Source organism: Octopus bimaculoides, chromosome 6 (genome assembly GCF_001194135.2).
Source record: "Octopus bimaculoides isolate UCB-OBI-ISO-001 chromosome 6, ASM119413v2, whole genome shotgun sequence".
In the NCBI taxonomy this organism is placed as follows: Eukaryota; Metazoa; Mollusca; class Cephalopoda; order Octopoda; family Octopodidae; genus Octopus; species Octopus bimaculoides.
Window position 1 is genome coordinate 63666871 of NC_068986.1, and position 13069 is coordinate 63679939.

General features: G+C 34.0%; 1 protein-coding gene across 31 annotated transcripts in view; it reads left to right on the forward strand.

The window, feature by feature from the left end:
* LOC106878372 (rho GTPase-activating protein 5) overlaps positions 1-13069 on the forward strand; it is a 336880-nt gene that overhangs the window by 10983 nt on the left and 312828 nt on the right. For 28 of the 31 annotated variants that reach the window (XM_052968790.1, XM_052968808.1, XM_052968800.1 and 25 more), the window contains exon 2: positions 3638-3682. The gene's annotated coding sequence lies outside the window, so the exon portion shown is untranslated. Of the gene's footprint in view, positions 1-3637; positions 3683-5900; positions 6011-13069 lie in introns of all 31 variants that reach the window. The other 3 variants (XM_052968794.1, XM_052968793.1, XM_052968795.1) reach the window with 1 other exon arrangement.

A 13069-nucleotide genomic window follows, 5' to 3' on the forward strand; every position in this document is an offset into this window, starting at 1 on the left:
TCCGTCCAGGTAGAAGCTGCCTCACGCAGCTCTTGCAGCACTATGACTGGATCCTGAAGCAGCTACTTGACACTTTCCTCTCCACGATACCAGACGAACCGATGGCTCGTAATGAGACGCAGTTTAGGGCAGCTATGTCAAATTCTCTTATACACCAGATGTGCCATCAAAACTCTTGATTGGACCATGTCAGGTGGGGGAGAAGAGCCATGCAAGGAACGTGAAAATCACGGTGGTGCACCAGCATGACCGCAGCCACTTGGCTGAAACCCATAAATAAATAAATATATATATATATATATATATATATATATTACTACTACCTCTAAGGAATAGTAAACTCAATACATTTTGAGAGTAAATGTTTGATTAAAATTGTGAATTTTCATGCCACTGAATAACCAGAATTTCATCCAATTATTAGAAAACTCAGTTTAAAATGAATGTTGTGTTCTGACTTACCAGTGATTTTGTAGTGTGCAGTTTTGCTGGTTTTTAAAAACATTTTGCTGGAGGATTGTTTCTAATTTAGTTGTTTGTATTTCATCTGGTAATGTATATAGTGTATTTGTGTGTGTTCATAGGCATATGTAATGTACTACAAAATAAATGTATGTGGTTATGTCTTTCAAGGGTATAATATATGCATGTCTGTGTATTTTTAATCCCACAAAAAGTTTTTGGAATCATTTAGATTCTTTGACCTCAAAATGCTCATACACTTCATCACATGATCAGGAGTTGATCTCAATAAAATTTAATCCTCTTATTCACAGACTCCATTTATTTTTCATATGAAAAATATTTTAGACTAAACTTTAAATTCATCTTGGTTTTTCATTTCTTTTTTTCTTTTATTTGTAGCCAAATTACTATCCTTAGATGCAAATCATATTCATTTAATCTTATGTTTTATAATCAAAAACCTTTGTTGTCCAAATTAACATACTCATTTATGCACACACAGCTATACATACAGTACATAGTCTAATCAATAAGTATCCGGACTGCTGTTATAGTAACGAAGCTAAAGCACATGGAGTGAAGCTGCTTGGCACAGATTGACCTTGAGCTCTGCTGTGCATGCCCACTAAGTTTTAACATTGTAGCTCACTTCCACTGTTCACAGCAGTGCTCGGAAGTAACATGTATAGCATGTGATTGTCACCATGACAGAAAGTTGAGCAGAGAATCTGCATCAAATTTTGCCAAAAGCTTGGTGATACCTGCTCAGAGACTTACACAAAGTTTTCAAAAAGTTTCCATTGTTCTCAACAGGATCAAGATCTTGTGCCACTGAAACCCAAGTATCTTTTTGGTCACCTGAAAGCAGTTTTGACACAAACTTGGTAGATATCCTCTTATATCCAAATCTTCAGTGATAATAAACTGAACTGAACCATAACTAATCTGCACATCCTCTGATAACTCACGGATAGTGATTCGACAGTTTCTCCTCACAGCTGCATGCACATCTGTGATGTTTTCCTCATTTCTGCTGGTTGCGGGTCTCCCAGAATGTTCATCTATATCAACATTTTTTTGGCCATCATGGAAACGTCTGAACCCCTCAGACACTTGTGTTTGGCTCATACACTCCTCTCCATACACTTTCTGCAACTTTGCATAGGCCTTTGAGCAGGTATTGCCATGACAGCTTTCTCTACATATCTTCCTTCCAAGCACTGCTGTAAGCAGCAGAAGTGAGCTAGGACATTAAAACTTAGTGTACATGCACAGCAGTGTTCAAAGCCAATCTTTGTCAAGTAGTTTCACTCTGTGTGCTTTAGCTTCATTACTATGGCAAAAGTCTGGATACTGATTGATCAGCACTCATAGATACATTAACAAATATAATTAAACTGTTATAATTAGAAACAAACCACCTTTAAAACTATATCTATTGTATACCCTATACGTCAAACATCTGTTAACCAAATCAACCATTTATAAATGCAACATCCGTTTTTCAATTTTTGCTAGTCAGAGGATTTCTATATCGAAATGAAACCACTGATTACAATGAGGTATTAAACTGTCCAATTTCTATTTCGTACACACACTCATATTTATATATATATATATATATTGGGAAAATTTTGCCATTTTTAAGATATTAGTTTTTAAGACATTCATTTGTATAAAATACTTCACCTCAGTATTCATAGAAAAATAGTTGTTCAGTGCCATAGAAAAATAGTAAATAATAATTTTGTCAAGTTGCTTTAAAAACATTATATATTGTCTTATGATTATCTCTTAATTTCTCTAAACTTGATTTACTACAGTGATTTTTATAACCTTCTTTTTTTAACACCAATTTGCTATTTTATGTGGTTGTGAGTGTACATTACTACATGTTCTAATTGTCATCATCATTACATTGCATCTGCTTTCTCTGCTGGCATGAGTTGGAAAGTGTGTCAGTATATGAAATTAATACCCTCCTAGGTAGATGAATTGGAGAACCAAGTCCCACTCATTCTACTTTCAGTTTGGTTTTCTATGGCTGGATACCCTTTCTAACACCAACCACTGTACAATGTGTACTGAGTACATTTTATTGTGGCATCAGTACTAGAGTTGCCATGTTTTTGACTAAAGAGCACTGGGTATCAGTAAGAAGTGGCCTGTGGGAGAGCATGTAATGGTTATCTTCTATATGCATTTACATGCCTGTACCAGTGAAATTTTCTCTCCTGCACAGTGCAGCTGATTCCACTTATATCCAAGTTTTTCTTTCAGTTCATTTGTACTTTACCATCTGTGCACACTATACTAGTTTCATTTCTTTCTAGTTTTCACACAACCTCCACATTCATGGCTTATGAAATAAGAATATACTCTAAATTGAGCAAGAGCTGTAGTATCTTACTTAGGGTGTTATCAACAATGCCATTGTTGGAAGTTGTTAGATTTACAAAACTCTCTCATAATAGATTTTGTTGTTATGAAAGGAAATTAACTAAGCGTGCTATGGGGTTAGATATATGACTTTGGAGTACCATCAGTGAAAAACAATTAAAATATATTGCTTGAAGCAATAAACACAGTATTTGCACAAAGTTAATGGCAAAGTTTACCTGTGAAGGTTTGATTATCTGTACAAGAATGAATGATATAGAATATTATACTTGATGGTTAATAGAAGCTGAATAAAGAGAGATTTAGTGAGGTCCATAACAGGGATAAAAAAAGAGATTAAAGGTTTAGAGAATAATTCTTTCGAAACTCATTTCATAAAGGATGTTTTGATTGAATCAATCAGTGACATTGAAGTACCAAACTAGATAAATTATCACCCATGAATAGGGATATTCCATCTGAAAGTATGACAGAAGATAATTGCTCAAGGTGCCATACAGTAGGATCAGTCCTAGCAATTGTGAAACAAACTTATTAATCGCAGCAATACTTACATGTAAATGTTTCTATGTATCTGCTGAGAAAAGTAGCTTGAGGGAGTGGAGTGATGGATGTGATATGCAGCACAATGAAAATATATGCAAAATTCAAATGAATAAAAATTCATATTTTTTATTGTTTTATTATTTTTTGCTTATTTTAGTATATTTCAATGTTTTGTAATTCTGCTAATAATGAGTACTTAGTGTATCTGCCTTTCTTTTACTTTCAGAGTGGTGATTATACTATCTAGCAAGACTACTTTACCAGGACATCAGTAAGTATTTTACAATAGTTTGGCATCCATAAATGATTTGATTGCTTCTAGATTCTTTGCAATTTATCTGAAGCTGAATTTGTACATTAGAGGTAGGAATCCATTCAGCTGAAAAGTCACTTTTCTGCAGTTTATAAATTAGCTCAATCAGACACATCAAGTTCAGTTATTTGTACCCTTCATCAAAGAGGGCCTGAAGCTAGTCTATACACTGTCGCTCTTCCTCAGACGAAAACAAATTTAACAAAAATTGTGTTTAAAAAGATTTTTTTTTTTTACTTGTTCAATAAAGTGAGATAAATTCATAGCTTCCTATGGGCTAAGAATGAAATATCTATCATCTGGTTTAGCACAAGTTTCCCTTGACTACATGACCAAGGGAAGAATAATGTTTTGCAAAGGGAGAGTTATGTTCTGTAGTATAACTGCTTAAATATCAATTTAGAGACAATGTAAAATAAATTTTATATTTTATAAAATTAGGAGATAGGGGCTAAAGCAATATGATTAAATGTTTCATTAGCACAAATTAACACTTGTGATGAAGTAAAATAAATGTTGCATTTGCAAGCATAAAGTGTTTAAAGTATTTGCATGTATGTAATCATGATCTTGAGTCAATGTATGTAATCATGATCTTGAGTCAATGGCTAATGAAAGTAATGTCACATAGATCAAATTCAGTGTAGACAATTACTAAATAGTATGTGTATGCTTGTGTGTTTGTAATCATGGTTTTGAGACCTTATTCTGTCTGTTAGTAGTCTTCAGCTGACAAAGCTTTTTCCATTGACATTTTTTCACAAATTGTGACATTGCTCAAGGAAAGATGCAATCTGTTGGAAGTAGTGTATTGAGACTTCCAAATAAAATGACTATCCCTGTAATTTTTTAAAGAATTTTAGTGTCTGCTGCATTTAATATATTTGTAGCAGTTTTTCTGTATGTTACAGTAAGATTATACTTGTAAACACAGTCTAGATAAACAGTTGTTTCCATCAGCTGCTTTGTTATATCATATTTTATGACTACCTAACAAAATATCCATTATAAATGGATTAACATGTTTTTTTAACTGCTGTGACATTTTCTATTATTTATCTCAATGCATCATTTGCCAAAGATACTTCATGAAAACAGTTATTATTCTGTCATTTAGAAGATTATTTTCAATGTATGCTGAGGTTAAAGATACTAGTTTTTAGTTTGCTTTGTATCTGTGCATGAATCTCTATATGTGTATTTACTTACAGCTAATTATATTGAAGTTATTTTTTCTTTCACCTTTATAGCTTTAAGTGCTGCTGTTTTTATAAGCAATTTAACATCAACATTTAGTTCAAAGCTGTTTTATGTTCTGATATTGTAATCACATCTTTGGCAAGATGGTTTTATGTTTGGTGCTATATTATACATGATGAAAGATCTTATTCTACTCGCAAAAGACACTGAAGTCTTTATGCTTTATCCAGTTAGCAATTTTATTGTATCTTGTTGCATATATCCGTATTTATATTTTCATTCTTGTAATTTCTGTTTTAGCAGTTTTACAGAAATAAGTTGGTAATTTGTTATTTTAAACTTATTTGTATTTGATCAATTTATTTTGTAAGAAAATTACTACTAATCATTCAGACAACTATATTTTAGATTTATTTTGAAACTGCGTTCAGAGCTAAAATACCTGCTTCACAAAGCATTAGTTAATTTTCCAATTAAATTCTTCTGATATTAACACCATTTCTTATTGCTGGTTAGAATTTAAGAGATATATTGCATCATCATCTTTGTAATTATTAAGCTTAATATATAAGATGTGAACATATTAAGTTGGCCTTATAGTTCTCTTGCTGTCTTCTTTTTACTAATTCTTTCCCCTTTAAAATAGCACAAGAACAACTTTCTGCAGGGATATGGCAATTCATGGTTTACTGACTAGAAAATCTTTATCCCCTTCCCTTTTTTCTAAAAAAAAAAAATTTAAACATGTTTTCGTACTCTAGTTTATTGTGGAGTAAATCTGTCTATAAATTTTCTATTAAGTTTCAAGATGTCTGCTAATGATCTTTATGATACCTAATGATTGATTTAGCAGATGGATTTTTTTTTATAGCTTTACTAACAAATAACATGTTCAGTGTTGTTTAATATCCATACCTATATCTTTTATTATAAGTTATTGACAAGTGTCTTTTACTTTTAACTTCTATTTTATAAGTGTACTCCATAAGACCCCAACTACTTCAGTGGAAATTGGAATGGTTTTATCACAATGTCAGCTTTGGCAATAACAGCAATTTTCTAAAATTTACAAGGAGTGGCTGTGTGGTAAGTAGCTTGCTTACCAACCACATGGTCTCGGGTTCAGTCCCACTGCGTGGCACCTTGGGCAAGTGTCTTCTACTATAGTCTCGGGCCGACCAAAGCCTTGTGAGTGGATTTGGTAGACGGAAACTGAAAGAAGCCCATCGTATATATGTGTATATATATATGTGTGTGTGTGTGTGTGTGTGTGTATATGTTTGTGTGTCTGTGTTTGTCCCCCCAACATTCTCTTGTCAACCGATGCTGGTGTGTTTAGGTCCCCGTAACTTAGCAGTTTGGCAAAAGAGACTGATAGAATAAGTACTAGGCTTACAAAGAATAAGTCCTGGAGTCGATTTGATTCGGCTAAAGGCGGTGCTCCAGCATGGCCGCAGTCAAATGACTGAAACAAGTAAGAGAACCTTGATATTTCTGTGCTACTGGGTTTTGGGCAGATTTATTCTAAACTGACCATTATTATCCCCATTGCTATTTATAGTAGCTTCTTCTGTTAGTTATATATTACTTTTGTTCCTAAACCTTCTTTTTATATTCTATTTTCCAACTTGTTAATGGAAAGTACTTGTAAAATATTGTTGAAAAGATAAATGTATGCCAATAAGCAAATATTTCAATAGATAAATGACATGTGCAATTTTTATAACCATGAGTTCAAAACCATACTACAGCAACTGCACATTGTCCCTGAATGTAGCACATAAAACTCTACTTCTTTTGACTAACTTGTTCATAGTATAGAACTTGAATATAACTACCCAAATAGAAAGCAAATTTTTAAATGTAGAAACTGGTAATTGTTTTATTACAGACATTTGTGGTTATATTGATTGATATGAAATTGATTTTCTCACAATAAACTAGTATCTGATGGTTTTAGTTCAAAGCCGCTTCTTAAGTCATTGAAACAATAACTTCCTCAAATATAATAGCAGAAGCTTAAAACTTCTTAATTGCAGCCATTGTTGTTTGCCCTGGGTCAGTTCTGATCAAGCAAACCTAATCTCAAAAGGATTTTGGTCATGATTATCTTGTTTTTGAGAGTGTCTAGAATTACATTATATATTATCATCATCACTAGCATCATTTAATGTCAATTTTCCATGCTGGCATTGGTTGGATGGCTTAACAGGAATTGGCAAATCAGAGGACTTCACCAAGCTCCATTGTCTGTTTTGGCATGGTTTTTATGACTGGATGCCCTTTTTAATGCCAACCACTTTACAGACTGGACTGAGTGCATTTCACATGGCACCAACACCTGTGAGGTCTATATTTTTTAAGATTGGAGAGTGTAACATGAGGAAGATTTGGCTTCTATTCTTAGCGAGTAAGTTGACTTGAGAAAATCTGTCTTTGGCTTTTGTCTGCAGTATGTATTTATTTTATGGGAAAATTTTGTCATTTATAATTGTAAACAAATTATTCTGAAACAAATCACAGCTCTAAAACTTTTAGAAGTTGGGCTAATAAAGGACAAAAGTGTGTGTGTTTGTGTGTCAGAGAGAGAGAGAAAGAAATGCACTGTTTTATGTCGGATGTTTTTAATTTCTAAAATTAAAAAAAATATTGGAAATATTTACTTGTGTCTTAAGGGGCTTAATATATGTACTATTCAATAAATTTAATATTCCTTAGAATAAGTCCCTTGTTAACTAGATAACCCTTTGGTTTTTATTTCAAGATGTAATGGGCTCATTAAAAAAAATTGATAATTTGATGTACTGTGGATATTTTCTATCATTAAAAACATTAAAAAGAGCAAGGAACACTCGTTTTGTGGTGTAATGTTTTTTATTTGTTAAATTAGCTGTTTAATTAATTTCTTGTATATTTAGAAAAAAGCCATTCAAACTACTTCATAATTGTATTAATTTGTAAAGATCATGAACCCAATTTTCATAAATAGTACGTTAATGTTTTTTTCCCATCTTTTTTCTTTATAAATTAATATCAGCCATGTTGTCATTTAAATCATATTTACATATGTATGTTCACAGGAATATGTGTGTATATATGTGTATGTTCGTAGAAGACACAAACTTATATATGTACATCTTATATATGTACAAACTTATATATGTATATGGATCCACTTGAAGAAGAAAAGAAAGAAAGGGTGGAGAAAAAGAAAATATCAAGAGCCTAGGAAAGAAACTAAATGTCAAATATACTTAGCAAGGAGAGAAGCTGGAAATAAGAGGTTTGCATACATTCTGCAACATAGGGATCAGAAGTGTGATGCCTTCCAGATTACAAGACAGTGCACTAGAAAAAATCAAGACCTTGTTGGAGAGAAGCGTGTACAGAATGATAGTGGAGCACTTGATCTCACTGATGTCAAAAGAAAGAGGTGTGGAAATGCTATTATGAGGGGGTTGTCATGAATAGAATCCATGGGAGTGTGTGGCCGACATGAAGTAGACTTAATAGATGGACCAGCTATTGAAAGTGTGTAACGTGGTCAAAAGTTCAATTAAGGATATTAAAATAGAGAATGCATCTGCACCATCAGAAACAATTACCAATATTCTTAAAATATCTGGTAGTCAGTCTTGTAGAATAAGAATGGAGTGTAAAAAATTCAGGCAGTAAAGGATTCCTTTGTCAGGGTGAAGAGTAGATTGTATGATGTTGTGTATGAAGTGTAATATTGTGGAGAGAAATGGCTCTTGAATGTATAGGATTTGTAAAGGCTGAAAAGAAATGAGGCAACCATGCATCACTGGATATATATGTTAGTATACATGAATGATAGAGAAAAAGTGGAAATAGGCAGAATCAGTTGTAATGTGCAAGAGAGAACTACGCTGATAGAGGCTGTAATGCATATGGAGGATGTGAATTGTATAAAGATGTTTCAAGAACTCCAAGTGGATGGAATCTGTTAGGAAAGAGACATGGAAGGTATGGGATGAACTGGGGAAGAATGAAGCAAAGGAGATGTCAAAGGACTGTACTGGAAATGATCTCTCTCATCTCATGCAAACATAAAATAAATGGGTATAAGCTGATAGTTATAGTGATGGTAAGGAAGTTTGTGATGTGTAATATTTACATTTGTCTCTCTCGACTATAATGTTATTATTAAGTCATCATAGAAGGTGGCATGCTGGCAGAATTGTTAGATCTTCATATACCATTCTATTTTGATTTTGTTCACTTTTCCATCTATCTCTTGCTTTTTCTCCTTTCAATGTACCTTCCTAATCTCACTATGTCACCCTCCATGCTACATGTCTAAAGAAGAATGCTATTGCATTGGATTTGTCTGTATTTAACATACACCCTTCTTTGTTGCTAACCATTCTTTCTCCCTATGATACTCTCTCTCCCTTATCACTTATTATTAACATGCATCATTCTTACCACCACCACCTACCTTTATGTTACCTGCTCCTCTCTCTCTCTCTCACACACACACATTACCTCTTCTTTACCACTCGTTATTAACTTCCATCACTTAAACAACTCCTATTACCCTCTCTTCTTGCTACCACATCTTCACACTGCTCATGCAGTTTCTATTCTATCTCTTTACCAACATTTGTCATGTACCTGTTTCTCAGTTTCTCGCTCTTCCATTATTCTCTCTATCATTGTCTTGTTCCTATCACTTTCTATTGGTTGATAGCATTAAGCAGTGATGTGTATAAATATGAACTTGTTACCAGTTCAAATATTCTTGAGGCAAGGAAACCAATAGCTATGTTTTGTCATGGAGAAAATTTCTCGCTTTTGACAAATGGGTGGTAAATTCACTGAATCAGCTCACAACTACACTTGATTCAGATAACGGATAAGGCAGCACTGCAAACTGACATGAGCAACTGTATCTCTCTTATGATATTCCTATCATCATTCAATGATTGGTAGTATTATATGGCAGCTCACCGTAAATAAACTATGGGGTGACAGTGCTAAGCAGTGATGTGTATAAATATGAACTTGTTACCAGTTCAAATATGCTTGGAGCATACTCGAACATGTAAGAAAGCCATTCATGAAGAAAATTTCTCGCTGTTGATAAATGGGTGTTATTACACCAAATCAGCTCACAACTTTGCTTGACCAGACTGAGGGATGCATGCATTCTCCATGATGAAACAGTGAATGTTTGAATATGTATCAAGCATATCTGAACTGGTAATAAGTTTGTATTCATACACATCACTGCTTAGAGCTGTTACCCTGTAGTTCATCCCTGAGTAGCCCTACAAGTCATTGAATGATGATTGGAGTATCGTAAGAGAGATAGGATCTCTTGTGTTGGCTCACAGTGCTGCTTTGTCTGGTTTCTGAAGAGATAACTACTCTGAAATGCATGCATCTCACAGTCTGGTCAGGTGGCACTGTGAGCTGATTTGGTGTATTTGCACCCATTTCTCAACAGTGAGAAATTTTCTCCATGACAAAACACAGTGGAATATTCCCCAAGCATATTTGAACTGGTAACAAGTTCATATTTCTTCTATTACTCTCTCATGCTCATCCCCTTACCAATAGTCTTAACTTTTTTGTTACCCTATTTCTGTTGAGATACTCTGTATTTACTTCAATTAATTTTGAAAATAATGAAGAGTTTAGTAAAATAACCTTGTCATTATTAATTGGTGTTTGGATCATAAATTAACTTTTAAGATCTGATGGAAGATTTTAATTCAGATCCCTTGAAAACAAGAGGTTTGTACCACAGAGCCAGGGCAGTCTCAGGTGGGTTGGTATCATCATTTTGCACTGTTGTTCTGCTTACCAAGCTATATGAAAAATAAAGAATAAAAAATGGCAACAACTATATACATGTGATCTTGAAAATTGCAATACAAATTAAGGTTATTAGATTACTTACATTTGACAATAACTTTGCATAGACTGAAATAAAATGATTAAGAATTTATAAAATATTAATTGCAAAGTATTTTATTTTGCAATAGCACCATAGAATTCTTAAATAGGATTAAGTCAGCCAAAGTTATTCAGTTTATTTTTCAACTCATGGATGATGCACATTCTACCTGTAACAGTTTTATTTTGTCTTGCGTATTCCATACCTAACCAATTCCATTTGTTTTTATCCAAATGAGTGATCTATGTTTGGATACAATATTTCCTTTGATAAGCCAAAATAATTTTTTAAAAAATCATTGTGTGTGTGTGTGTCTGTATGAAAATGATGTGCTTTATATTATATATCATATAAAATGATGTGCTTGATATAACATTAATCTCATGATGTTATGCAATTCCAGATTGATTTCACTCTTTGTCTCATAGTCTTGTTTTACTACCTCATTTTTGTTCACTGATTTAATCAGTTTACCACATGTAGTCATTTGTGTGTAGTTTACCTACCATAACTGACATCAGAACCAGTTATTCTCATGTGTGTATAAAAAAAAAACACACACACAACAAAGCAACTAACTAAATTGCAAATATATATACTCATCAGTTTGGAATCAGTTTTGATATATTGTTATGGATGAGTGACTCAAATTTTCGTTTCTTGACTAGGGCATATTTTTTAATATCTATTTAGTTCTATAGTTATTGCTTTAAATTAAAGTTTTGTATTGCTTTAGGTACCATCTGTATTTTTATATTTTTACATTTTCGTGTGTGTACACACACTCACACACACAATAATGAAAATATTATTGACTGTAAATATACATAAAAGTATTTTGTTGAAAATGTGCTTCTTAATGTTCTTTTCACCAAATTCCCTGAAGGCTTGCAGACACATTAAAAGTAAATATTTACTTTTAGATTCACGGCTTGGAAAATTGTTGTAAAGAAGTCTGTGAAAGAGCTAAAATATGAGATTTTAGGAGTATGTTGGGGCATGAAAATTCATTTGGATACTTTGATGATATAGGGATACTAGCAGAGTTTATTTTATGAGTTAAAATTCTTAGTAATGGCAGACAGGTTGACAATAGATACAAGGGAATAATTTATAGGTATGAAAACATTTTGAGAATGCAAAGTAGCTTAAGAAAATGGCTAGCAATTTTGGCATTTGGGTTGATAGCTTCCATTACCTGGGTTACCAAGTCAGTAGGGGGTGGTGATGCTCTGAGAGCATAGCTGCTAGGATAAGAATAGCCTGGGCAAAGTTCAGAGAGCTCCTACCTCTGCTGGTAACAAAGGGCCTCTCTGTCAGAGTGAAAGGTAGACTGTATGATGCCTGTGGCAGTGAAACATGGGCTGCGATTGCTGAGAACATGCGTAGACTTTAAAGAAATGAAGCTAGTATGCTCCGGTGGATGTGTAATGCCAGTGTGCATACACGATAGCTGCCTGACTGGCATCTCTGCCAGTGGCATGTAAAAAAACAACATTCGAGTATGGTCGATACCAGTGCCACCTAATTGGCTCCTGTGCTGGTGGCATGTAAAAAGCACCATTTCAGTATGGCCTGCCAGTGCCACCTAACTGGCACCCTTGCCAGTGGCATGTAGAGCGCATCATTCGAGCATGACCGATGCCGGTGCTGCCTGACTGACTTCCATACCGGTGGAACATAAAAAGCACCCACTACATTCTCAGGGTGGGTGGCATTAGGAAGGGCATCCAGCTGTAGAAACATCTGCCAGATCAGAGTGAGTCTGGTGCAGCCTCCCAGCTTGCCAATCCTCAGTCAAACCGTCCAACTCATGCCAGCATGGAAAGCGGGCATTAAACGATGAGGATAAGAGTATACTGAAGTATTGTAACTGTATGTATGATGTTTATAAAAGTGTATTGATAATGGTGACATGTGCTTGTTGGAAACATTTTGAAGTGAACATAGCAGACAACCTAGAATAACCCAGATAACCAAATTTTCTCTATGCTTATGAATTTTGGCTATGTTTGTACACACATGCAGTTGGGTAAAGCACAATTTTACACACACCCCAGCCAAGATAGTGTCAGATGTTATTTTTGTGCTCTCTTCTGGAACTCATTAGTAAAGTTTATGCAGTGGAATTTGGGTGCATGGACTAAACCAGGGTCTTCAAAATTAATCTAGATATTTTTTATGGAAATGGATTTGATTTTTTTTTTTTTTTTTTTTTA